Genomic DNA, 25897 nt, shown 5'->3' on the forward strand with positions numbered 1-25897 from the left:
TAACCCAGTTTCAGAAGGATGGAAGATCTGAGCGGCTACAGACACCCCCTTCCGCCCCAAACACACAGAAACCTGATAAGCACCTGCAAAGCTCTTCCACAGCAGCAGTTGGGAAGGAAATGAAAATGTTTTCACACCCACTAGCAGAGCTAAAATCAAAGACACAGTGCGAGGAGATAGGACAGGGAGTCCACTTCCTCCCCCCCTCCAACAGAAGCCTGAGCACAGCCAGTGAAACCCTGGAGGCCTCTGGCACAGCTGGGCCTGGGGGAGGGGGCAGCCACCCAGCATCCTCCTGCCTCCCCCCCAGGACACCCTCGGGCCATAACACTAAGACTGGCTGAGTATAGGTGGGTGTGGTCTGGGAACCCTGAGCCCTGCTTTTGAACAACATTCCCACCCCCCCACCTCCCAAGAAAAAACACATACTGGAGGCTGGTATAGTAGCTCAGTGGGTTGGAACAAAGGATTTGCATGAGTGAGAGCCAGGTTTGAACCCCAGCATCATATGGTCCCCTGAGCACCATGGGTAGAAGGAGGGAGAGAGAAGGAGAGAGTGAGAGAGGAGAAAATAGTAAGCCAGGGGGGAGAGGGAAACCTAAACCTTCCACAAGTCTACTAACTAACACCCAAGAGAAACCTGCATATGAACGTGCAGAGTGGAAAGCACCCCAATGCCCTTAACTGGAGAAAGGATGAACGAAACACTGCTGGTCCTCCCTAAGAAGGACACAGAAGCTCAGAGGCGCCCGAGCCTTGAAGGAGCCAAGCGAAGACATCAGTCGCAGAATACACACGGATGCTCCGCGCAAAGTCCAATGCGGGCGACTCCAAAGACAACACTCGGGGGAGGGAGAACTGGGGGGTACTGGAGGAAGTACAGAGGATTCTTGGAGAAGGGAGTGATGGAAATGTTTTAACACTGAACAGAGTGATGGTCAGGCGGCACTGTGGACACACTGCAAACCACAAGCTCTAAGTGGTCACATACTACACGAGTTACACCAATATACGTGCAATATTTATTTGGTAGTAAATATTTTATTTCATTCAGTTATTTTGTAACCATGGCGGTACCCAAAATATATAGTTTATTTTTTAAGTTCAAAAATTTGAAAATATTAGGCCACAGCCTTCGCGGACAGTCGCCGCAGTTTCCTGCTTCAACAGTGCTTGGCCGGAACCCGGCGCTCATTCCCCCCCTCCCCCACTGCCCCCGCCGGCCGCTTGCAGCCTGTCCTGCACCACCACCACCACCACCACTGCCGCCTCGTCCCATCTCAGTCGCCACCATGACCACCACGTCCCCCTAGCAGGTGCACCAGAACTACCACCAGGACTCAGAGTCCGCTATCAACCGCCAGATCAACCTGGAGCTCTACGCCTCCTACATCTACCTGTCCATGTCTTATTATTTTCACCGCGACGATGTGGCTCTGAAGAACTTCGCCAAATACTTCCTGCACCAATCTCACGAGGATAGAAAACATGTGGAGAAGCTCATGAAGCTGCAGAACCAGCGCGGTGGCCGGATTTTCCTTCAGGATATCAAGAAACCAGATCACCACGACTGGGAGAACGGCCTGAATGTGATGGAGTGCGCGTTGCACTTGGAGAAGAGCGTGAATCAGTCACTGCTGGAGCTGCACAAACTGGCCATGGACAAGAATGACCCCCACCTGTGTGACTTCCTGGAGACTCACTACCTGGATGAGCAGGTGAAGGCCATCAAAGAACTGGGTGACCACGTGACCAACCTGTGCAAGATGGGGGGCCCCCCGAGTCTGGCATGGCGGAACATCTCTTTGACAAGCACACACTGGGTCACAGTGACAATGAGAGTTAAGCCTTAACTCAGCTGGCTTCCCCGAGCTGCAGGTGACCTCCTGGCCACCAGGCACTACATGCGTGCTGGCCTGACCTTTTCTATAAGTTCCAAAACATCTATTTCAGTCTTATGATTTGTATCGGTCCTTCAAATAAAGTTATTTGGTACCCCCCCTAAAAAAATTGAAAATATTAGGCTTAAGTGATTTTGCCAATCTACTTTGTTTCGGTTTGGGAGCCCAGAAGTGCTGAGGGAATCCTGGCAGGGCTTGGGCTACCAGATGTGGTGCTGGGGATCGAACCTGGGCTGGCTGTGTGCAAGGCCTGACCCGCTGATTAGCTCTCCAGCCCGTGAATTTTCTTCCCTTTTATGTGTTGCCAGGGATTGATCTCAGGGCACCATAAGTGCAAACCACAATAATTAACCTCTGAGCCACATCCCCAGCAACTTTCAACTAACTTTCAATTCTTCGAAAGTTTAATGTAAAAAAAAAAAAACCAGAATAGCCATTTGGGAAGTTGGAGATTGGGATGGGGGAGATGTGTGTGTGTGTGTGTGTGTGTGTGCATGTGTGTGTGTGTCAGGGTGGTCACACATTCCACTCACTCTGCCCAGGGTTTGCACAGAGGCCACGAGAGAGAGGAAGAGATTCCAGCTTCTGGATCCTAGGCTGGTAAAAGCAGAGAACCAAGACTCACATGGTGGGTATTCTATCAATCACCCCCAAGTCTCAGGCAGCCAAGGGTCACTGCTGAAAATCAGACCCAGTTTAACCTTGGCTGGGGCCTGATTTGGGCCCTGACATGCTAGATAAGGGACGCTGGGCCAAGGTGGATGATCTGAATTTGACCTGTCTGGAAACAGTGAAGGGCCCGTCTGAGCCGGGTACCTGAGCCCTGAGGTCAGCGTGCCGGGCAGACCTGCGCCAGGCGGCCCACACTCCCTCCTCGCCAGCCTCAAGCTGAGTCCAACACGGGCAACCTGTGCTGAGTTTCTAAGTTCCACTGTGGCTGTTTGCAGAGATTTTTCCCTTCTGCCTTCACCACGTGGTAGACCACATTATGTTTACAAGGAAACCTAACTTAAGTGTGTGTTGGCAAACGCTGCCTCCCCTGACACACCTTTCAATTAAGCCACAGTACAACCTTTCTTTCTTAAAAGGTACAGTCACTGCAGCCAGACTAGATGACCAAACTATCCAGTCTAGTCACTAAGGCACTGCAGTCAAACTAGAATTAAAAAAAAAAAAAAAACCACAAAAACATGACATTCTCCTTGATTCAAGGAAAGCAAGGTGCTTTTCCATGACTTGCCAAAGAAGCAAAGAATGAGTCCCGGGGCCACCCACAGCCGGGAGATTCTCAGATCTACACTTGGTTCTCAAGTTTCAACATGGAGATGTTACTGGGCCCGCTCGAGCAAATCGATGAACAACGGGAGGACAGTGCTACACTTGGTTCCAAATCTGCTTCTGGTGTCTGTGGTGAAGGCAGCCAAACTTGGCACACACCAGAGCTGGCAGCCACCAGCAGGACACACTGGGGCACCAATGGGAGGCTTGCCCCAGTGGTCTCTCTCGTCCTCTGATGCTTCCACAACGAGGGCTGTGCGGCGCCAGTCATGGCGAGGTCAGAGCGTCTGTTCTGTCAGGAACACAACCTGAGGCAGCTCCAAGGGCTGGGGAGCGTCCTCACACACACAGGATCACCTTCTGTTTCACAGCCACTTGTGGGGGTGCTAGGGGCCGACTCCTGGCTCTGTGCTCAGGGGACCCTACCTGGTCCTGGGCACAAAAGCCAAGTGGGCTGTGCCTTACCCCCAGAACTAGCTCTCCGGTCGCCTATGTCTGTTCTTGAAAGGGTGACACAAACCTGGTTTTTGATATTTAGCTGTTATTCACTCACGCGGGCAGACCAACTTCACTCCCAGGAGATCCCACATACCACAGGGCATCCCACCAAGGCACAAACACGTGTGTGACCCACAAACACTTTCCAAGACTGGACCCTCCCTTCAAGTCACACTGAGTGGATCTCTTGATGCGTTGGTGTCAAGGTTAAAAGTGTGTGTGTGTGTGTGTGTGTGTGTGTGTGTGTGTGTGTAAGGAAGCTGGTTCTCTCATCCCTGCTTCAGGGGCCAGAAACTGGTCAGGGCCCTGGAAGGCAGTTTGGAAATTGCAGCAGTTGTTCTGACCTGGCAAAGTGTCCGTTCTGGGCCCCGAGAGAGTACAAGGCCACATGGGAATAGGATTCAATAAGGCAAACCTGTCCAGCAGCCGCCGGGAAACAATGAGCTGGGTACTTCTTACAGGAATTACATTGGCTCAGCAAGATCCTGTACATGTGCAGTGAATGGGAACGAGAGAGGCAAGAGAAGGTAGAACAGAGGACAGTAGCCTGGGGGTTTGTGTGTGCATGAGGAGCAGAGGGGAAATTTTTCTTTATTCCTTTGGCCACACAAGAATCTGGCTTCGAGGCAGGGGGACCTGGGGGCTGGAGAGATATGCAGATGGCTCCCACTCCCCTGCAAATTTCTAACTTGGGGGGTCTGATCTATGGAGCAAATTCTACAGACACTGATTTTTGAAAAATAAACATAGTTTAAGGGGCTGCAATTCGTGTTCTTTCAGTCACAGCCGAGTGTGAGCCATGGGCAGGAACCAGTATATTCAGTTTTCGGGGCCAAATGCCTGCTTTGCATGTGAGAGGCCCGACGTTGACGCTCATACAGGATCCCCCTGGGGACCTCCAGGAGTCACCCACAAGCATGAGCCAGGAGCAGCCCACGGCTCCTTGGTGGGTGACTTCCTCCAAGACACACACACACACACACACACACACACACACATATATATACACACAGGCACACATACACAACTCACACATATGCACACATGTGCACAGTGCTCAGACGTGCGCGCGCGCGCACACACACACACACACACTCGCGCCCTCTTCACTGTCAATAGCCACAGGCACAGGGGAACAGGACTGGGCCCCTGCCCACTTCACTCTCGACTCCTGCGGGTGCTGGGGGTGGGAGCGCAGGGCGAGGGGCAGCTGAGCAGACCCAGCGGGCTGGGACCCTCCCTGGCTGCTGAGGCCTGGGGATACCTCTCCCACGGGGAGCTGGCCAGTGGGGACTTTGGGCTCGGCTGACCAGGACTTGCACTTCTCCACGTCTTCTACCAAAGCCCCGAAGATGGCACAGGCAGGGCGAGCCCTGGGACCTGAGGCCCTTCCTGGCCTGGCTTTCCCAGGACGAGGCACCGGCCAGTGGGAAGCTTCTCAGCCAGCCCCGCTTGCTCCGTTTTGGGTTGGACTGTAGTGTCCCGGGGGCTGTGGCTCTGTCCTGCGCTTCCTCCATACCTCCAGGTAGTAGGGGCACAGAGGAGCCTGGGGAGAGAACAGGGGATGCCAGGGGCCAGCCCACAGGATAGCACAAGGGATGCCAGGGGCCAGCCCACAGGCAGGGCCTCTCCTGAGCCGCGGAAGTCGCAGAGACTGACCCACCTCATGCCCAGACTGGGCAGTGGCAACTTGAGACCTGTCGATGCTATGATGAGCTCCACAGTGCTGTGCTTCCCCAGAGGCCTCACCCCGAGCAGGACCCTCACCCCCCCCCACCCAGGACGACAAAGCGGCACATGGGACCAGCCACCAAGAAGTGAGAAACCAGCATAAGACAAGTCTTGGAGCAAGCGCAGGGTGCCAACGTGTCCCCTCCCTGCCACTGACACATGTCACTGTCCAGGCAGGAAGGCATGTGGGTCAGCTAACTCGGGCAGGTCGGCCCACTGGACAAGTGGGGACAGGAGTTTGGTGGCAACAAGAAGATTCTTCCCAAACAGTTGAACTACTAATTCCCACATCCCACTATTTCTGAAAAGAGATGCATTTTAACCCTCTGGCTTAAAGAGGACAAGAGGAGGAACAGGTGTGCTCTCTCCTCTCTCCCTCCCTCTCTCTCTCTCCCCCTTCCTCTCTCTCTCTCCCCCTTCCTCTCTCTCCTTCTTCCTCTCTCCCTCTCTCTTCTTTCTCCCTCTCTCTCTCCTACTCCCTCTTCCTCTTTTCTCTCTCTCTCTCTCCCTCTCTCTCCTTCTTCCTCTCTCCCTCTCTCTCTCCCACTCCCCCTTCCTCTTTTCTCTCTCTTTCTCTCTCTCTCCCCCTCTTCCACCTCTCTCTCTCTCTCTCTCTCTCTCACTCCCAGCCCCCCAACGATACAGACAGGGCCTTGCTTGTGTTTCAAGCTATCTTAAGTCCTGAGAAGGTCGACCCTCCTTCACGTACAGCACTGCAGCTGCCACAGGGGTCTGGAAGGGAGTCTGGGGGGCTGGCGGTCCAGGACCCTGGCACATGTCATAGCTCAGACCCAACACCCGGACAGCAGGTTTCACTAATTAACAGGGCCTCCCCCGGCCGCCTTGGGTGTCCTCTCTGTCCTCCATTTTCTGCTGAATGCGAGGAAACAGCTGAGGCGTAGAGGGGCGCAGTTCAGAATGGAATGTGAGTCTGTCATCAGGCCAGAGCAGCGGGACCTCGGTCCACAGGCCCCCATGTCCCCGTGTCTGGCTGCAGGCCCTCGGGCCAGGCTCATACCAGCTGGGGGAGAGGGATCACAGCACGGGGGCTCTCTGGAGAGCCCCTGCCCACTCCTTTGCACCCAGCAGCCTGAAGCAGGGCAGTCTCGGCTGTCTCGGAAGGAAGCTTCAGGCTCCAGAGACGGCTCAGACTCCAGGGCGGCTCCAGTGCGGAAGGGAGGGATGCAGAAGCGTCCAAGGCGCTAGGTGGGAGGGGTGGGGCAGTGGGACGGTGCTGGCCTTACACGCAACTGACCCAAGCTCGATCCCTGGCATCCATATGGTCCCCTGAGCTTGCCAGGAGTGATTTCTGAGCACAGAGCCGGGAGTACCGTCTGAGTCCCACCAGGTGTGCCCCACCCAAGCAAACAAACAAACAAACAGGAAACCCACACACACTAGCTCCACATACTCTTCCTTCTAGCCCCTGGAGACTGCCACCCCGCTCCCCAACACCTCCCCCCACAAAAAAACAGTGCTCGAGGGGACCACCCCATGGCCTTCACAGCAAGGCAGTTCTCAGCCCCTGCGGCCCACAGCCGTCCCGCCCACATCGAGCACCTGCGCTGGGCCTCTGGGGGCTGGCTGCCTTCAGGCTCACTATTTTCTCTCCTCCTGCCCAGCCCTTCAGTGAGGAGCGGCCGCCCACACAGCTGGGGAGGTCCTGGCCTGATAAGTGGCCAGGCAGGAAAGAGCCGGAGCAAACGGGTCAGCAGGGCCCCTGGGGCTGAGCCTCAACACCGAGGGGTCCCCCAAGAACCCTTGCAAGTGACCCCAGGCACTGCTGGACCTGACCCCCAAACCAAAAAAGGTAAGAAAATCGCAATACCAACAACAAAAATTTAGATGGTGCTTGACAACAAAAGGCCAAATATTTTCAAGGCAGCCTTGGTTCCCGAGCCCAGGCCACCAGGGGACCATCTTCCGTTCCTTCTGGTAGGGGATGTCGCCACTGGCTCCCGACCGTGAGATGGCCCTAATGAGCATTTAGCACCCACCTGCCTCCAGCCAGCCTCACGGGCTCAGTGTCCCGACAGTCCAACAGCCTCCCAGGCCAGATGGACATAGAACTGCTGCGTGGTACTCGGCAACCACACAGTCAGACAAGTCCAGAGGCTTTCCTCCCCATCACCAGAGTCCCCACCGTGACACCGGGAGCCCGGTCCACACCTCAAGGCAAAGACCTGCTGCTCTGAGGAGCACACGACAGGGGCCAGGTAACCCATCAACGTGAATGAGTCCTTCAGCTGTGCCCTACAAGGCTCCAGTCAGAAGAGCACGGAGCTGTGGGAGAGGGCAAGGGAGGCCTCCCACCCCCGCCAGTGACCTGCTTCGTCTCCTCACCTGTGTCCAGAGAGAGGACAGCAGGGACACCTGCATCCATGAGGCAGTGGCCTGAGTCCAAGGGAAAAAAAACCAAGAGGACAGGGCACCCTGGGGCGCAGGCAGGAGAGGCACCCCTGCAGGGGACACGGAGACAGTGTCAACTACAGAGTTCAGAGCAGGGAGGTGTATGGCGGAGAGAGAAAGTCAGACACTGAAATGGACGGAGAAAGTCCATCACCAGCGGAAACGGGTCAACGCACACCACTGCCAGGACAGTGAGGGACGGGACTCAGGAGAGGGGGCGCTAAGGGACGGGACAAGAGGCCTGGACATTAAGGACCCATTGACTGAAACTAAACAATCAATTGTAACTTCTGAAGGGTTTTTTTTTTTTTTTTTTTGCTTTTTGGGTCACACCTGGCGACCCACAAGGGTTACTCCTGGCTCTGCACTCAGGAGTTACTCCTGGTGGTGCTCAGGGGACCATATGGGATGCTGGGAATCAAACCCGGGTCGGCCGCGTGAAAGGCAAACGCCCTACCCGTTGTGCTATCTCTCCAGCCCCTGAAGCATCTGAGTTTTACCTGCAAATCTTTCATGTTAATCTCAAGATCCCACTGCACCAGGAATAAATTCACTCGGTGGGGAAATTCCTGCTGGGCAGATCAGAGACCTCCTCCCCCACCCCCCCACACACACACTGGCTCTAATTCCCCAGTTTAATGCATGGCGTCTAACAGACAACTACTGTTGACACCCTGCATTCTTTTCATTGGCTTGTGGTGATTTTCCTGCTTGCAGAACCTAAAGGATACTCCCCTTTTAATGATGCTCCATTACCCAGTTTTCCTACAGTCAGTGATTACACAGGTTAAAAATACCCTCGGTTGTCTTCATGACCAGTGAAAGAAGTCAAAACGCTTCCTCCGGAATGATTCAGAAATCAACAGTCACACTAGAAAACTACAGGTGGAGGGTGGGGGACGCGTGGTGGGATAGAGGCTAGACAGAGTATGCCTAAAACTCAACCACGAATGACTGTAAGTCACGGTGTCTCAGGGGCCAGGAGAGAATACAGTGGATAACACACTTCCCTTGCCAGGAGCCAGCCTGACTCAATCTCCAACATCCCAGTGGTTCCCAAGCACCGCCAGGACTGATTGCTGAGAGTCAAGAGTATCCCCTAAAAGGTTGGGTGCAGCCTCTCTCCCCACAAAAAAAACCAAAACAACAACAACAAAAAAAACACTGTAGGGGCAGGAGTGATTGCATAGTGGGCTGACTACTTGCCCTGCAAGGGTGACCCAGATTTGACCTCTCCCACCCTAGATGGTCCCCCAAACTAGTCAGGAGTGATCTCTGAGAGCAGAGCAGGGAGTAGTAAGCCCTTAGCAGGCCAGGTATGGCCCAAAACCAAAAAACAGAACAAAAAAGAACATTGCTCATGGTGTTTCACTAATAAAAAAAAAAAGAATAAAAAAAAAAGAACATTGCCCCCAGTCAGGATGTCTTAGTAAGAAAATTAAGTACTTTATAATGAGATAGAAGTTCTTTATAATTAAAGTACTTTGTAGCAAAGTATTTTATAATTATAATTAAAATTAAGTACTTTATAATAAATAAATAAATCAAAGATCTCACACTCGCTCACAGAATGCAACAGACTAAAGACCTTGCACACATCCCTGGCACCCTATATGGTCCTCCAAGCACTGTCAGGAGTGATCTCTGAGCACAGGGCCAGGAGCAAGCCCTGAGCACCACTGGGTGTGGTCCAGAAACCAAAAATAAAATTAAAATAAAGGAAAAAGGAAAAAGAATTCAGGTCTTAGAGTCACTGATCCTGGGAGACCTCGTATGCTCACCACAGGCCGGGGTTCCCTGGCACCCTAATAATCTACGCAGACACCCCCAGGCCTAGCCGAGACCCCAGAGATTTGGCATCGCAAGCAGGAAACCAGCCGGCACAGGCTCTGCTCGCTCAAGGAGCCTCAGCCCTGCCCCTGCCCGCCCCGCCCAGAAGGTGTCAATGCCACAGCCGATGGGGGCCTGAGCGCTGCCCCACATGCACCCAAATTTTCTTTGTTTAATCTGAGGGGCAAGAGCACAGCGGTAGGGCATTTGCCTTGCGCGCAGCCAGCCCGGCCAAGCCGGGTTCGATTCCTCCGCCCCTCTCAGAGAGCCCGGCAAGCTACTGAGAGTATCTCGCCTGCAAGGCAAAGCCTGGTAAGCAAAACACAGTAACAACAAGTCTCAAAATGAAGACGTTACTGGGCCCGCTGGAGCAAATCAATGAACAACGGGAAGATAGTGCTACAGGTTCTGCAATAAATCTGAGGGGCTGTTGGTGACAGTTTCACGCACAGCGGTCCCAGCCCCACCCCCACCAGGGCCCCTTCCCCTCACACTTTTTCCCTCGGTCCCTCCCACAAGCGGGGCGCGCTCTCGAGTGGGTTTGGTGGCCTCTGGTTCTTTGTTTTCCCTTTCACTGCATTTCTCTATGGCCCACACAGGAGAGATCATTCTGTATCTGTCCTGTTCTTCTGGCTGACCCTGATTTTTAGGGAGGGAAAGAGGAACGCATTTGTATCATTAAAACAGCATTCCAGGGAGTGCGAGGTTACAGACCTATGCTTTTGCTTTTATCTTTATAACAACCGCTCTCCCCCTTAAAAACAAAAAGAACTGCGTTTATTTACTGAGGTTAAAGTCATATAGCAATCCATCACCACAAGTTGACTTTTATGGATTTATTTTCTGATAATTCCATTTGCCATTTCCTTAAGTTTTTGTTGGCCCAAGTAAATTGAAATAAATTCGTTATCTGCTTGCCAAGGGGGCAGGCTGGGGGGTGGCAGGGGACTTGGGGACACTGGTGGAGGAAAAGAGATATTGGTGATGGGACTGGTGTTGGAACACTGCATGTCTGAAACAATTCTATTAGGGACAGCTTTGTACATCAAGGTGTCTTTAAAAAATATATATATATTAAATATATTAATATTATTATATTAATATATATAATATATATAATATATATAATATATATAATATATAATATAATATAATATATAATATATATAATATATATAATATATATAATATATATATAATATATATATAATATATATATAATAATATATATAATTAATATATATATATTAAATATATTAAACAGACTTCCCTAGGCTCTGTCCCCAGCAGAAAAAAAACTTCCGAAGCATGACTCAATCAGTAGTTCCCAACCCATCGGTCAGTCTCCATTAACCCCATAAGCCATAAGCAATCTTCAGCTTCCAGACCCCAGATTCTCCCCGCTACAGGCAGCCCCTCAAAGAGTCATGGGCAGGCGGGGGGAGGGGGGCACCCTGGACACTACCTGGAGCACAGAGATCCACATGGCCAGGAGGAAAGGGAGAGAGCAGAGGCAGAGGCAGGGCAGAGGCAGGACAGGGCTTGGCCGCCCCGCTGCTCAGGACCAGGCCACGCCCGGGCCCCAGAAATAGTTGGCTGTCTAGCGCAACGCAGCTGCGCCCAACAGGCTGAATGGGTTGGGTATGGGCAGGACAACAAGCAGGTGCTCCCAAGTTCTGAGGAGGGGCAGAGCCCACCCAGACAAAGTGCAACTCAGCACCAGCCTGACCCACAGGGAGCCCGGCTGGAAGGAGCTGCAGGGGGGGCCAGGCCAGGCCCTCGAGAGCTGGGTGACACAAAGCAAGTCACAGTCTCTCTGAGCCCATTCCCACAGGCGTGAGCAAGAGGGGCTCCGCGGATCCCCTCAACAACTAGGAAAGTGGAGCCCGGCCAGCAGTGAGCACAACTGGGAGCAGCCCAGCTGGGAGACCCACGAGAAGCCGCGCCAGGAGGGTGGTGAGCAGTGTCTGAGGGCCCTTGGGCCAGGCCCATCAAAGGACCACACGTCACCAGCCCCACTCTCTGGCTGCCCACTGCTCCATTTCCCCATCTGAAAGTACAAACAAGGGAAGGTGCTGACTCACGCAGATCCCCTCTCGCCATGTCACAGAATGTCACCATTATTGGGCATAGTATTTTTTGCTTCTGGCAGTACCTGACAGTACTCAGGGCTTACTCCTGGCTCTGTGCTCAGGGATCACAATGCTGGTGGGGATCAGGGCTACAGAGACAGAACCCAGGTCAGCCTTGGGCAAGGCCAGCACCTTACCTGCTGCACTGTCACTCCAGACTATCGTCCTGGACCCGGGACGGTCTATTTTCCTGGTTCAAGCACCAATCTAGATTCTCCAAATTCCATATTCTCCCACCACCTCCAGCCAAAATAAGGATAATAAAGCCCATACAAGGAGGTATGGTGCTGCCAGTAGGTCAACCTGCGACCTGTGGGCCGAGTGCATCAGCATCCTGATGGTGCCTTCAGACTTCCAGGTAAAGGTAAAGGTAAAGGCCCTCCCGTTGATCGTCGATTTGCTCGAGCGGGCCCAGTAACGTCTCCATTGGAGACTTTGTTGTTACTGTGTCTGGCATATCGAATACTCTTGGTAGCTTGCCGGGCTCTCCGAGAGGGCCGGAGGAATCGAACTCGGGTTGGCCATGTTGGCCGTGTGCAAGGCGAACGCCCTACCCGCTGTGTTATCGCTCCAGATACCCAAAATTGCCACTGTGCCTTTGGCCAGACCCCAACAACTTGGGACCAAGTTTACCAAGAAATTAAATGGCCAAAAGTTAGGAGACACACTCACAAACCACCTCCGGCTCAGCTATATAAGCTCATTTACTGGCCTTATTTCAGAGACCCATAATCTCGAAAGAGATCAAAAGAGTAGTTAGGGCTATAGCGCAGAGGTAGGCAGGAACCGGTGACTGAGATCTCCAAGCCCACCTGGATCGGACTGGGCCTCCTCCCCCCAGGTTCCCAGTTTTCCAGTAGGTTGGCAGTCACATCCACAAACCGCCCCCAGCACCATGTAATCTCATCAACAGCCAAGACCCAGAGACTATAAACTAAAGCTCCCAGAAGAGAACAACACAGAATTTCCTGGACGTTATATTCTATCCATAACAAGCAATACAGAACAAATTGTCTAGCATTGTCTTTTTGGCAGGTTTGAGTGGTGGTGGGACTGGTGTTGAAATATTGAATGTAACCAAAGCAGAGAGAGAGTATGGGGGAGACTGTCTGCCACCCAGGCAGGGGAAGGGTTGGAACGGTGGTTGCATGGTGGGGAATACTGGGGATTTTGGTGGTGGAAAATGTGCACTAATGAAGGGATGTGTGTTTGATGACTGTATGACCAAAGCTCACACATGAAAGTTTTGTAACTGTATCTCACGGTGAATCAACAAAAGGGAAGGGGAGGAATAATAATAAATAAAATTAACATTCTGAATAAAAAAAAGTAACATGGAGTTAATGCCCAATTCAATCAGCTAATCAAAGGCTGAATAAACAGCAGTACTCCTACATCATTTAAAAATAATAGTAATAATAATAAAGCCTGTCTGGCCTCGCTCCAGGCATGGAAATCCACTAACTTTCACAAGCACTCGGCCCAGACGCCTGCCCATGGGGCTACTCATGTCTGCAGCCCAGCTCACGGAGGGCAGAGGGTGGCTCCGAGTCCCAGCACAGTGAGCCCCTGCCTGCCACCCCCTACCCATCCCACTGTGAGAGATCTTTCTTCTCCCCATGGCCTGAATCAGGGGCTCCCTGGGAGGGGGAGTGGGTCAGGAAGAGGAGATAAGAACCAAAGAAGAGTCCCCAAAGGCTCCTGACAAAGTCAACCAGAGGTCACATTCAATCTGCGGAGTTCCAATGCTGCAGCCCCCCCCCCCCCAATCCCCGGTGCCTCTCCCCTTCCCTCCCCAGAAGGGGGCTCCAAGGCCCCCGGGGCTGGCAGGCACAGGTCCTTCCTGCAGCAGCTGCCCTGGTCACACAGCCACACCCCCACTAACACTGTGCTCTTTGCCCCTTGGATGTAACATCTTAACTCTCCCGGGGACAGGAGGAAGGCAGCTCTGGGGAGAGGGGAGGCGGGGAAGGCCACACTCCCAGCCACACATAGGATCCCGCAGGCTCAGCCAGGAGTGACCCCTGAGCACAATGGGGAGTGGGCCCCAAGCAGAGCAGAAGGCTGGACAGATACCACAGAGGGCAAGGCCTTGCCTTGCATGAGGCCAACCCATCCCTTACACAAATACACCAGGAGCCCCACCATAAGTTATCCTGTAGCACAGAGCCAGGAGTAGCCCTGAGGACTGTTGGGTGTCGCTCAGAAAGATAGCATCAAAGAACAAAGCCTCCAGGAGATTCACTCAAGGATAAAATCTCATCTAAAGAGATTACTCCAGATTACTAGGAGATCGCTCAAGGGTGGGATCCTAACAAGGGTGTGTTCTATCCTCAGCTAGTAATCTACTTAAATAGTTGTAGTAAATCTACTTCTAATATTTCTAGCAATGTCATTCTGTGTGAGCACAGTAAGAGATATAAACATCTCATTATACATTCTGCAGTCCTCAGGCCAGGTTAGTCTTTCTAGCCCCAGCAGAGTCCTAGTCTCTTCGTTATTTACTTGACATGACAGCATTTGTCCATGATCATGCCCTCAACTTATAGTTGAGTATTGTGGTGCTTTGGCCTGGCCCATTTTGATGCCAGCGTAGCTCACAACTTGCCCTGGGTCCATTCAGTCCCTCGTCGGGACCCTGCTTTTGGGGTGCTAGGAACTAAGGGCAACTGAGTCAAGAAAGCAGATACCCAGGAGTAAATATTATTCGGAGTCAATCAACTCCCAAGTTACAAAGCATAATATTAACTGTCTTACTGTGTCCATACAGAAAGGACATTGCTTACAGTACAAGTTCAGTGTTCTGGGATGGGTGTGACCCGATAAACCTAAGCTACCTGAGGAAGGACAAAACAGTGTTATCCTACAATCTACCATCCCAAGTAAGTCCTCCAACCATCATTTACTTGGTGGGTCCCTTCTCCATCCCAGCTGCCTTTTCCCCCAGCATGTGAGGCTGGCTTCCAAGCTGTGGAGCTATCCTCCTGGCCCTTATTTCTACTATCCTTCGGTGTTAGTCTCCTATTATGTTACTTGATATTCCACAAATGAGTGCAGTCATTCTATATCTGTCCCTCTGTTTCTGACTCATTTCACTTAGCATAATATTCTCCATGTCCATCCACTTATATGCAAATTTCATGACTTCATCTTTTCTAACAGCTGCATAATACTTCATTGTGTAGATATACCAAAGTTTCTTTCTTTTTTTCTTTTTTAAACGTAGGTGTACTGCTAATTATTCAGCCATTGATTAGGCTGACTGAATTGGGCATGACTCCACTTTACTTTTTTTTTCTTTTTTTTATAAATTTATTTATTGAATCACTGTGAGAGCAGCCTCTCCTTTCTCATCCTTCTCAGGAAGATCAGCTGAAGAACTTCACATCGGAACCCATGGCCTAGAATGGAACGAACAGGGTGAGAGACTGTCTGAGTTCATCATGTCGACCAAGACCATTCATGGTAACTCACAGTTCCAGAAGGCAGAATCTAAACGATGGACATGGGAGTCTCCCGGTGGACGATTCCACAACGAAATAGACCACATCATATTCAATCGACGGTTTTGCCTGACTGATGTCGCTGTTGTCCCAAAATTTCGAACGGGATCGGACCACCGTCTCCTTCGTGCAAAATTCTACTTCACAGAGCGGGGAGAAAGGGCTGCAAAGTTCAAAAAGAGAACTCCCAGAACGACCACCAACTGGGAACTCTTTGGTACTATTGCGGCAACATGGGAAGATGCCATTGTTGACAACATTGACGAGGAATACGATCGACTGGTTCAGCACCTCCATGAATGTGCGAGGAACGCCAAGAGAGAGATAGCCACAAAAAGTCGCCTATCTTCGAAAACTCTTGAGCTAATTCGCCAGCGTGGTTTGGCGCATGCCTCAGGCAACCGCAAGCTAACGTCCGAGCTTGCAAAGCAGTGCAGAGATGCGATCAAGGAAGACCTCAAAGAGAGAAGAGCAGAAGTACTGGTAGATGCGGCAGAAGCCGGGAAAAGTATTCGTAATGCCCGCCTGTCCTTCGCCAACTATAAGACCAAGATGACTGCCCTCCGACGTCCTGATGGATCCATCACATCCTCCAGAACGGCAATGGAGAAGATTATCCATGACTTCTACTCAAATCTCTTCGATAGCCATGTCCACTTGCCGACATACCAAATTCCACAGGATGGGTATGTCGTTCCCAACGTTCTCCCTTCCGAAATCCGACACGCCATTTCGTCAGTAAAGAAGCAAACAGCACCCGGCCCAGACAAGGTCAGACCTGAACACCTGAAGAACCTGCCGTCAGTACTCATCAATACACTGGCTCGGCTCTTCACTCGCTACCTGTCTGAATGCAAGGTTCCATCTCAATGGAAAACCAGCAGGACCGTACTACTGTTCAAGAAGGGAGACATCCATGACATTGGCAACTATCGCCCGATCTGCCTATTGTCTGTCATCTACAAGTTGTTCACTCGAGTCATCCTGAATAGGATTGGCAGAACACTAGATGAAGGACAACCATGTGAGCAAGCAGGGTTCCGCAAAGGATTCAGCACCATCGACCATATCCACACGATAACCAAACTCATTGAGGTTTCTCGGGAGTTCAAGATGCCGCTCTGCTTAACGTTCATTGATTTAAAGAAGGCCTTTGATTCTGTTGAGACGGAAGCGGTCATTGAAGCCCTAGCCAATCAGGGCATTCAAGCCCAATACATCAGGATCCTCCGTGAGCTGTATTGCGGATTCACTACCAGGATCTCACCATTCTACAAAGAAGTGATCGTTGATGTCAAGAGAGGGGTGCGGCAGGGTGATACCATTTCACCAAAACTCTTCAGTGCCACCCTCGAGAACATCATGCGACGACTGGAATGGGAAGGAATGGGAGTGAAGATAGATGGTCGGCAACTACACCACCTCCGCTTTGCTGATGACATTGTTTTAATAACACCAAACATCAGCCAAGCGGCACAAATGCTGGCCGACTTTGACCGTGAGTGTGGAAAGGTAGGACTACAGCTGAATCTTACGAAGACAATGTTTATGAGAAACAGCCTTGTTCCTGACGCCCCATTCGCTCTCAATGGAACGACCATCTCCGAATGCAACAGCTATGTGTACCTAGGTCGAGAGGTCAACATGAGAAATGACCTGGCACCCGAGCTGCGCAGGAGGAAGAGAGCGGCTTGGAACGCCTTCAAGAACGTCAAAGAAATAGCTAAGAGGACGAAGAACCTCCGGCTCCGGGCACATCTCTTTGATTCCACTGTTCTTCCTGCATTAACATATGCCTCAGAGACCTGGGCCCTACGCAAACAAGATGAGAACGCCATTCAGGTCTCCCAAAGAAGAATAGAAAGAGCTATGCTTGGAATATCACGTTTCACTCAAATGAGAGAACGAATCCGGAGTTCTGACATCCGTCGACGATCAAGGATCAGGGACGCTGTCTCATTTGCCAAGGTGTCGAAAATCAGATGGGCTGGTCACGTAATGAGATTTAAAGACGACCGTTGGACTAGAGCTGTTACTGATTGGATTCCACGGGATGTCAAGAGACCGCGTGGCCGCCCACCTACCAGATGGTCAGACTTCTTTGTCAAGGTCATGAACGATCGGTTTGAGGCCCTCCATGTTCCCGGAGCGAAGAGATGCCATTGGGCTACACTAGCACGCGACAGGGACAAATGGAGACGTTACTGGCGCCCGCTCGAGCAAATCGACGACTAACGGGAAGTTAAGTGATTAAGTGATTAAGTGAGAGCAGCCACAAAGCCCTCAGGCCTAAGTCCCGGTCATACAATGATGAAACACCCATCCCTTCACCAGTGCCCACTTCCCACCACCAAAAACCCGAGTACATCCCCCATCCGACACCCTCTCCTTACCTGTGGGGTAGATGATCTCCACATTATTCTCTCTCTACTCTGATTACACTCAATATTTTGACACCAGACCCACCATTATTATTTGGGATTTTGCCCCAACACTCAGATCTGCCGAAAAGGCAAGCGTAGGTAATTTGTTTTCTATTGCTGGTTATGAATAACATATGATGTCACACAGCCACAGTAGTGGTCATGCGATTTTGGAATTCTGAAATTTTAACAATTAAATCCGGAGGAATTTCTGTCAAAACCTGCTGGGTTCCGAGATTTGTTTCTGAGTCTCTGGGATCATGACCATTAGCAGCTAGATCAGGAGCCAGAGAGGCAGTGACCCGGGGTCTCACTGGGGTGGGGAGGAAAGGGCAAGCTCCACCCCCATCCTGTGAGGCCCCAAGTGTCTCATCACCGAGGGCCCAAACCTTACTGTCCAATGGCCTCTGGAGAATGATGGCCACCGAACCACCAGGGGGAACAGGCCAAGGCACGACCCTATTCCTACCTACTGGGGTAGCCTGGTACTGGTAACCTACTGCAGGGACCGGACACATTTCTGCCAAAAGCCGCTGGGTTCCAAGATTCACTCCTGAGCCTCCTGGATCATGGTCATTAAGCAGATTGATCAAGAGCCAAAGAGGCCGTTCGTGGGCAGTGACTCGGGGTCCAGTTGGGGTGGGGAGGAAAGGGCTGGCTCCACCCCCATCCTGTGAGGCCCCGCGTGTCTCATCACTGTGGGACCAAACCTGCCATCCAATGACCTCTGAAGGACGGTGGCCACCAAGCCGCCAAGAGAGAGCAGGTGAAGGGACAGCACCCTTTCCCCCCTGGGGTGGCCCAGAGCCAGTAACTTACTGTGAGGATTGGACACATTTCTGCCAAAAGTCACTGGGCTCCGAGATTAGTCTCTGAGTCTCTGGGATCATGGCCATTAAACAGTTTGATCAGGAACCAGAGAGGCCTTGCCTCCAACTATATAGCTGAACCGGAGGTGGTTTGTGGGTGTGTCTCCCACATACCTAACTTTTGACCTTTTACTTTCTTGGTAAACTTGGCCCCAAGTTGTTGGGGTCTGGCCAAAGACACAGCAGCAATTTTGGGGTATCTAGAAATCTGAAGGAACCATCAGGTTGTTGATAAACTCGCCTCACAGGTACAGGCTGACCAGCTGGCTGCACCAAACCCCCCAAGAGTTTCTTTAACCAGTTATCTGTTCTTAGACACTTTTTTTTTCAGATTCTGGCTATTGTGAACAATGCTACAATAAACATACAAGTGCAGATGTCATTTATACGGTACTGTTTTGCATCTCCGGGACATATTCCCAGAAGTGGTATTTCTGGGTCAAATGGGAGCTCGATTTCTAGTTTTTTGAGAAACATCCAAGCAAGTGGAAACAGAGATAAACAAATGGGTCTATCTTAAACTAAGAAGCTTCTGCACCTCAAAAGAAACAGTGACCAGAATACAAAGGCAATCTACAGAATGGGAAAGGATACTCACCCAATACCCTTCTGATAAGGGGCTGATATCAAGGATATACAAGGCACTGGTTGAACTCTACAAGAAGAAAACATCCAACCCCATCAGAAAATCGAGTGATGAAATGAACAAAAATTTTCTCAAAGAAGAAATCCAAATGGCCAAAAAGCACATGAAAATATGCTCTTCATCACTAATCATCAAGGAGATGCAGATCAAAACAACAAGGAGATATCATCTCACACCACAGAGACTGGCCCACATCCAAAAGAACAAAAGCAATCGGTACTGGCGTGGATGTGGGGAGAAAGGGACTCTCCTTCACTGCTGGTGGGAATACCAACTGGTTCAGCCCTTTTGGAAAACAATATGGACACTCCTTAAAAAAAAAAATCAGGGGCTAGAGCAATAGCACAGCAGGTAAGTAATCTGCCCTCACTCAACCAAACCAGATTTGATCCCCAGCACCCACAGGGCCCCCTAGCCTTCCAGGAGTAATCCCTGAGCACCACTGGGTGTGCCCCCAAAACCAAACCAAACCACAACAAAAAAATTAAATTAAAAGACTCGAGGGCCAAAGGCCCCATTCTCAATGCAAATTCTCCACCAGTAACTGGTTTCTGGAAGGCACAGGCCACGGAGGGCTTGACTCCCATAGGGGGTCCTGACCTCTGTGCCAGCCCTACACTTCCCAGGTGGCAGATGGAAGAAGTGTCGTGACTGCTTCAAAGCTACCTGTGGACCCCAGGCATGGGGCATCTGCAGGACTCTTGGTCCACTCCCACCCTGAACTGACCCTCCTGCTCCCGGCTGAGGCCCTGTAACTCAGCATCACCACCCCCAACACACACACACTGCCCTGTGTGCATGTACTCCCTGACCCAGGGAACTTGGGGGACACTGCCTGACCTTTCTGGTGCTGACCGTGGCTGCCCAAGGGGAGAGCATGTAAGGAAAACACTAACCGCTTTCTTCTTGCCCCAAAGACCACTTTCTCAGGCTGACTCCCTGACAGGTCTTGACCTGTCCTGTGGCCCCATCTGGGTCCTTCTTGAGAAGTGACCGCGCCAGCGCTAACACATACAATACACATTTGTAAATGAACTGGGGAAGGTGGCCGAGAATGACACTGGAAACGCAGAGAATGTGACAGATCAATCCAGGCTCCGGGCTCCCTGCACCTCCCAACACGTCCACTCTGACATTCAACCTGTCCTGGTCCTTCTCTTCGGTTTGCTTTGAGGCAGGCCTGCAGTGCTCTGTGTACCCCTGGTAGGGTGTTGGAGACTAAACTCAAGTCAGCCAAAGAGCCCTCCCCCGCCCATTTCTCTGGGCCTCCCAGGAGGCCCGCCCACCCATCTCTCAGGCCCCTCCCAAGTACAGGCCGCTGTGCAGGATCTAGACACCTGGGGAAGCATTCCCCGTGCCCCAAAAGCAATTCTGAAATGCAGCATTTTCCCAAAGAGTCTTTTCAGAAACAACAGTATTGCAAGGGAGTTTTTGCAGACAGCAGAGTCTGGCCGGGCCCTCTGGGGTGCAGACCTCTCTTGGCAAACTCCTACACACTAAAGACCTCCAGAACATGCTGTCGGGGTGGGGGTGGGGTGGGGGAGAGAAGGGGGTGGCGGAAGACACTGTGTGTGTGGCCACCTGAGCCCTGAGAACACACGGGATCCTCAGCCTGGACATGAGCCTGCATCATGGGTATGCCCCCATGCCCCACACCTGCCTCTGGCCCCCGCACAGCGCCCCCAGCGGGTGTACTGCCACACCCCTGCAGCAGGGGAGGGTGTTGTGAACCCCAACTCAGACCCTGCCACCTTCTGCCCGAGGGTCCCTGTGGCTCTTCCATGCTCCTAAGGGCAAAATCAATCCATCTTTCTTTCTCCCACCTGCTCGCCCGCCTGCAGGGTGACTGGGTCTGCTGGATCAAGCTCAGTCTCATGACTTCACACTGGCCTGGGCCAGCCCTGTCACGGGCCCGCCGCCAGCCTGTTCCTGCCAGGAGCACAGAGGGCTTGCGGGGCCCAGGAACTTCAGCTCACCCGGTATTTGAGCTCACCACTGAGCACTTACCACTGAGCCATTCCTGAGGCCCCAACAAACCTTCTCCACTTGGTCAGCCAGGGTGTTTGTCCTGTCCCAGATAACAGACGGCCCCGCTCCCCTTCACCCCTAGCTCCTGCTCAGCCCTGTCACAGACCTCAAGCCCTCCTGGAGAGAGATCCCAGCTCCTCTCTTCCAGGGTCCCACGCCGCAGCTTTCATCCCTGTGGATGCCCTCTTGCCCTCACATTCTCTCCTGCGACATGTCAGCGTGCTGAGGACAAGCAGTGGGCGTCCGTTTTCACTTTTTGGGTCTAACCCAAGGTCTAGTCTAATGCAGATACTGAAGTGTGCACACTAGAGAATGACAGAGCATCCAGCTAGACTGGGAAGGTCTCAGGCCGTGGGACAGCAGGTGGCGGGGCAGGCTGAGAGCTCAGAGCAAGCAGAGAGGAGATGGACGAGCAGGAGCAGAGATCAAAGACGTAGGAACTTGCCCCCGAGGGGGATGAAGGACACTGTGCAGCCAGTCTCTGGCATGCAGCTGAGGCACAGGGCACCCAGGAGGGCCCACTGAGATGGTGACCAGGCCTAGAGAGAAAGCCACAATGTGCAGATTTCTCAGGGTGGCCAGGCTCACTCTAACCGTGTGCTCCTCAGAAACCATAGGCCTCTCCACCCTCCCCCCGCAGAGGGCAGCTGTCCTCGTCACTTCCCTCCTGGTGATCTGCAGCCTCGAGGAAGGGGTCAGGCCACTCAGGACCCTTTGCTTTGCAGCCTCCCCCGGCTTTGCGGCGGGGAGACAGAGGCCAGACACTCCGCCCAGAGTCTGTTCGATGCCAACAGAACCCCCTCGGGAACCACCCAGCCCCGCCCCCTCCCTGATCTAACCAGGCCTGTTCTTTGTTCCACACAACAAATGCTGGTTCCGGCCAGGAAAAGGCATGGCAGATGAAGCAGCCAAACACAGCAGCGAACAAAGAGGCTTTCTTGCCCAAGACTGGTTTCCTATTGAAGGACATGGCCACTGGTGGCCTCTGTCTGAAGTCACCACGTGTGCCGGGGGCCTCCCGGGAGTTGAGCAGCCCTGTCAGCGTGCGCACGCACACAGACACATACACACACAGACACACACACACACACACACACATACGTGCTTCTGCTCTTCCCTTCCGACAGCTGATGCATGCTGCCTCCAAAACAGAGTGGAAGGGGCCAAAGAGACAGAACAGCAGGTAGGGCACTTGCCCAGCATCTATCCCTGGCACCACACGTGGTCCCTTCAATACTGCCAGGAGTGATCTCTGAGCACAGAGCCAGTAGTCATCCAGGTGTGGGCCAAGAACCAAAGAAAAAACAAATTTTTAAGCATTTTTTGCACCCCTTGGTCTCCCCACCAGAGTGCTCGCTGGGCCAGGCCCCTCACTCTGCCACCCCCTGGCCCAGGACCCTCTACTGGGGTGTCTGGTATCCCGGGAAAACTCTGTGCAACTGCTTGCAGCACTGCTCTATCAGAACCACCTGTATCTTACTGACAGGGAAACTGAGGCTCAAACTAAGGCCAAGATATCACAAATTTAACAGCCAGAATTCAGACCCACCCACTCCTAAGCGCTGTGATCAGTCCTCTGCAAAACCCTCCAGCTAGAGAGAGAAAGGCGGAACCAAGCCCAGACTCCAGGCCCAGTATGGCTCTGGGCATTGCTCAGCCCATGAGTCCACTGATAAGACAAAACTCTTTAGAAAGGGCCCCCTTTGGGTTTGAAGACACCAAGGAGAAGGGAAGCAGGCTTCCCGGCATTTTCCCTCACGATTTACTGCTATCTGTGACTTTGGGGGCACATTCCATTGTGGGGTGAATGGCCCCCTGACTATTTCTCCTAGAAACACACTTCCCTCCTCCATCTCTTCTCTGCTTCAATCCGTCCTGGTAATCAGTCTTGCTTGTACAAGCAGCATTTATCTGCACTGCCGGCCATTTGCAGCTTCCTAGAAATGTGCTTTCATTTTTATTGTCAATTAGTCACTTTTCAGGCTTCCAGAGTCATGCTTTTATATGGAAATAGATGTCTTCCTAACTCCTCACCCTTCACATGGGATTCACTAAAGCTACAAGCACCTGGGACACTAAGTTCTTTATTGAAGTCAGTTTATAGAGGTGGAGGTATAGCTAGGCAGTAGAACACTTGTCTGGTTTTGTGTGATACCCTGGGTTCCATCCCCAGCATTATTGAAAAGTTAGACAGGAAGGGAAGGGCAGTGAAGGGAAGGGGAGGAAGGGGAGGGGAGGGGAGGGGAGGGGAGGGGAAGGGAGGGGAAGAGAAGGGATGGGGGGAGGGGATCAGGGAGATAGTACAGGGGCTAATGTACTTGCCTTCCATATAGCTGACCTGGGTCCGATCCTGACACCACACATGGTACCCTGAGCCCCACCAGAAGTGATCCCTGAGCACAGAGCTGGGAGTAAGTGACTCCTGAACACAGAGCAGGAAGCCTGAGCACAGCTGGGTATGACCAAAAATAATAATAATAATAAGGAAAGAGGAAGGGAGGGAGAAACTAGTAAAGTGCTGGGTAAGACCCAGAGAGAGCTAAGAGGGAGAATGCTGTGAAGTCACGAGACCAGCTCCTTGTACATGCCTGTGTGTGATCCACGGGCCCTCTGTGCCTGTGTGGCAGAGGGTGAGCTCTCCAGGGTGCAGCCCCAGGTGTCATGTCCAAGGGCGCCTGACCCAGGCTATCAGGAGAGCAGCAGCCTCTACACAAGAGGGCAAGGAGCCGGCAAACCCTGCTGTGTGCTCAGACTCAGAACAAGCAAATGTCTCGGAAAACAGGGGCGGGCGAGAGGCGAATAAAAGGGAGTCCATCTACAACAAGAAATAACACGAGTGCTCATACAAATCGCCTTCAATACTTCCCAGGACAAAGAGGATTAAAATAACTCTTTTGGTATTGATAACATGTCTCCAAAATCATTCATCAGTGTAGTCATCCCCAGCTACCTAACTGTGGGTGGTGACACCAAGTGGGGTCATGTCACTGAATGAGGAATCATCAGTTAGTTGGACTCTATACCTGCTTATGTGTGCAGGGCCATGGGGAAATGTCGGGCAAAAGAGCTCTCAAGCAGACTTTCAGGAAGCCCAGAATCTAGAGACCCTAGAACTGCAACTGGTTGGGGCATTAAGGGGCACATCTCTCTATTTTCCCAGAGACTGAAAGTCCCTGTACCCACACACTTAATCACCTCCCTTCCTCTGTTTCATGATGTTCTGAGGCCAAAGGATAAATCAGACTGTTTTTGATAAGCACCCGAGGCATAAATGCTAGAAACAGGCTTTGCAGTAAGTTTGATTCCATAGAGATGAGCAGGAAACCAGGATCATTCCTGACAGGGCAGTGAAGGCACTCCCATGGAGTATTGGGGAATGGGGACAGACAGAGGGTCTACAGTCAGACCTTCTGGCAATCCACAAGTGCCAGGAATGTGCCACAAGCCAAGAAGGTTGGTCATGGCTGAGCTGAGGGACAGGAACCCCAGGACCCACTCCGGCCGCCGACACCTGGATTCTGGGCTACACGTGCCAGCGACATCAAGAACTTCTCAGGGGACGTTTCCAGCAGAAGCAGCTACAGGAGAAATCTGATGTCTATAAACAAGTCTAGACCGAACATGATTGCCACTCAATGCCTTTTTTGCAAACCCCAGTACCCAAAAAGAGAGAGAAAACAAAAGGGAATGCCCTACCACAGAGGCAGGGTGGGATGGGGGGATGGGGGGTGGGAGGGATACTGGGATCATTGGTGGTGGAGAATGGGCACTGGTGGAGGGATGGGTACTCAATCATTGTATAACTGAAACCCAAGCACAAAAACTTGTAAGTCTACAACTATACCTCATGGTGTTTCACTAATAAAAAATTTTAAAACATAAAATAAAATAAAAACAAGTCTAGGACAAAGTCACAAACACAAATCCTTCAATCTCTGAAATGCTGGGAAGGATGGAAAGAAAAATGAAATGAGACCCTACCTATGCCTTCAAGGAACTTCAAGGTAACAGCAGCTAAGAACTCGGTGCCTCAGACACAGGAAACGGGTCACAGGCATGAAGGTGGGAGCCGGGGCACAGGAGTCCCTCTGGCCTCGAAGCTTGAGTTCCACGAGAAGCACACGGAGATGCTTAGTGGGGCTGGCAACTGTGCCAGCAGCTGAGATCATGTGGAGAAACTCATGCTGCCAGGAACACCCTTGGCTGAAATCGGCTGGACGGGATGAACTGAGCTCTGTGGCACCCTCACAAGTGGCTGGGATTCAGGAAAGAACAGAGAGAGACAGCCCGAGTTGTTCTGGGATGGAAAATGGAATCCACACCCGTTCATGATTAGCCCAAAAGTTCGTGTCGGGACGGTTAAGTCCCCAAGAGAAAGAGCTGAAATCTCAGGGGCTGGACCCCAACCCAAAAGAGAGCCTATCCTGTTCATACTGTTCTACTCCCATTAAGATCATCATCATCATCATCACTATCACCATCATCATCATCTTGGGATTTATTTTATTTTGTAAGCCTCCAAATGGTGCTCAAGGGGCCCAGGGTCTACTCCCGGCCATTCTCAACCAACAGGCAGCACAACTGGAACACAGACTGAGGAAGCAGGACTGCCCAGGCCTTGTGTGCTATGACCAAGTGCCTTCACCTCA

General features: G+C 51.9%; 1 protein-coding gene and 1 pseudogene across 1 annotated transcript in view; one reads left to right on the forward strand and one right to left on the reverse strand.

Moving 5' to 3' along the window:
• Positions 1–25897, reverse strand: part of CGNL1 (cingulin like 1) — a 133828-nt gene that overhangs the window by 22080 nt on the left and 85851 nt on the right. The gene's annotated exons all lie outside the window — the stretch shown is intronic.
• LOC130038977 (ferritin heavy chain-like) lies at positions 1293–1861 on the forward strand (annotated as a pseudogene).

This window comes from Sorex fumeus, unplaced genomic scaffold (genome assembly GCF_029834395.1).
Source record: "Sorex fumeus unplaced genomic scaffold, SorFum_2.1 ptg000081l, whole genome shotgun sequence".
Lineage (NCBI taxonomy): Eukaryota > Metazoa > Chordata > Mammalia > Eulipotyphla > Soricidae > Sorex > Sorex fumeus.